Genomic DNA, 2,142 nt, shown 5'->3' on the forward strand with positions numbered 1-2,142 from the left:
CCCTTCACTCCTTCATGCTCATTCCTCTCCGACAGCTGGGATGCATCTCATTACCCACAGTTCATCGGGGGCATTCCCGCTGCGTTTTCCATCACGCCTACAGGAGCAAGACGGTTTCCTCAAACCAAAACACAACAACATTAAAGTCAGGTCTTGTCGAAGTGGCAATCCAACAAAATGCTTGATTTCTCTCTCTTTGGTGTTGTTATTTGATCGTCTGTGTGTTTATTTCCTTCCAATGATCCATCAGTGGAAACATGGTGGGCGGTGGGGAAACACTCAGTAAATACTTTGAACTACTTCATACAAAGGTTTCAACCAGGAAGTGATTTTGTATCATGATACCGGTACATTACCTCTGTTTGAGATTCAACTGCTGCTAACACCAGTTGTAGTAGTACCAGTAGTAGTAGAATAATTCCAATTTAAGCTTTTTGCACTAATTGATATTTCAAAACTCTGGATGTTCTGTACATATCGTAGTATCGATAATTAATTTGATTTTGACTTTGACTTGACTACAGCCTTCATTTCCTACAATTATCATCCATTTACATGCTGTCCTTCTATGAATTACACACACACACACACACACACACACACACACACACACACACACACACACACACACACACACACACACACACACACACACACACACACACACACACACACACATTCTCGTGTATCCCGAAGGATGTATTTACCTGTAGAGAAGCAGCATCATTTGGTGAAACCAGAAAGAAAGAGTGAGAGAGAGAATGGGCAATGAAAGAGAGGGGGAGGCAGATTGGGAGGGACACAGAGAAAAAACAGAAAAGAGAGAGGTAGAGAGAGGGAGGAAAAGACCGGATATTAATTAAAAAATGTTTCCCTGGAGGGAGGACCGGCTCCATAATTAAAGCGTTTCAGTCTCAACATTTATCCGCTCTTATAATTATTTGGAACTGCGGAGCGCACGGCCGACGAGTCATGTGTTTGTTTGGTTTGAATGCATTACGACAGATTAGGCTTTGAAAAAAGAATTTTAAAAAAAAACAGAGAGATGTGCTTGGATCAAGATTGGACAGAATGGAAATCAATGGGGAAAAATCCCTAAATCTAGCCGTGGCCTCTAATGACCACCAGGACCTGGATTCACTATCCAGGTCAACTCCATTTATTGACGCAAATTGCTTTCCTATTCAAGGCCGTGGGATTTCTCAACCAAAACCTAATCAAATGTTACCCAATATAATGGCACAGAACAAAATCTACTGTACAAAAACAGACCATCTGTTCTTTATAAATATCAATATTATATAAATATATAAATATTCAAATATATGGCTTTTGATAATAGAGAGTTGGAAAACAGGATTGTGTGCATCTGTGTATCTCTATTGGATTTAAAGGGTCTCTTCATGTCTTCCTTTTATATACTCCATTTCTTTTTAATGCAAGAACAGATGTAAAGATTTCAGAGCCAGTTTGAGCCAAACAACAGTTTTGATCTGCTTTTTATTACAGTCAATTCATCAAAATTCCATATCTTTTCTTTTTGAAGTGAATCTCGTGATGTATTTGGACCTGATGTAAACCTTGTAATCAACACTGAAACTCCGGTATTGTGTAACTTAAATAGATTTTTCTTGTAATCCTAGAGACTGAACTGTCTCCTCTGAAGATTCACACTCTACTAATGGCCCATCATGAATGTCATGGTTCAGTTCTATTGTCAGAGATTGTGCAGGGAGAGAGACAGGGAGAGAGAGGGGGGGGGGGGGGGGAGAGAGAGAGGGAGAGAGAGAGGGGGGGGGGGAGAGAGAGGGAGAGAGAGAGGGGGGGGGAGAGAGAGGGAGAGAGAGAGGGGGGGAGAGAGAGAGGGAGAGAGAGAGGGGGGGGAGAGAGGGAGAGGGAGAGAGAGAGAGGGGGGGAGAGAGAGGGAGAGAGAGAGGGGGGGGAGAGAGAGAGAGAGAGAGAGGGGGGAGAGGGAGAGGGAGAGAGAGAGGAGAGAGAGGGGGGAGAGAGAGGGAGAGAGAGAGGGGGGGGAGAGAGAGAGAGAGAGAGAGAGAGAGAGAGAGAGAGAGAGAGGGGGGGGAGAGAGAGAGAGGGGGGGAGAGAGAGAGAGAGAGAGAGAGAGAGAGAGAGAGAGGGAGGGAG

This window comes from Lipophrys pholis, assembly GCF_963383615.2.
Source record: "Lipophrys pholis genome assembly, chromosome: 11".
Taxonomy (NCBI): domain Eukaryota; kingdom Metazoa; phylum Chordata; class Actinopteri; order Blenniiformes; family Blenniidae; genus Lipophrys; species Lipophrys pholis.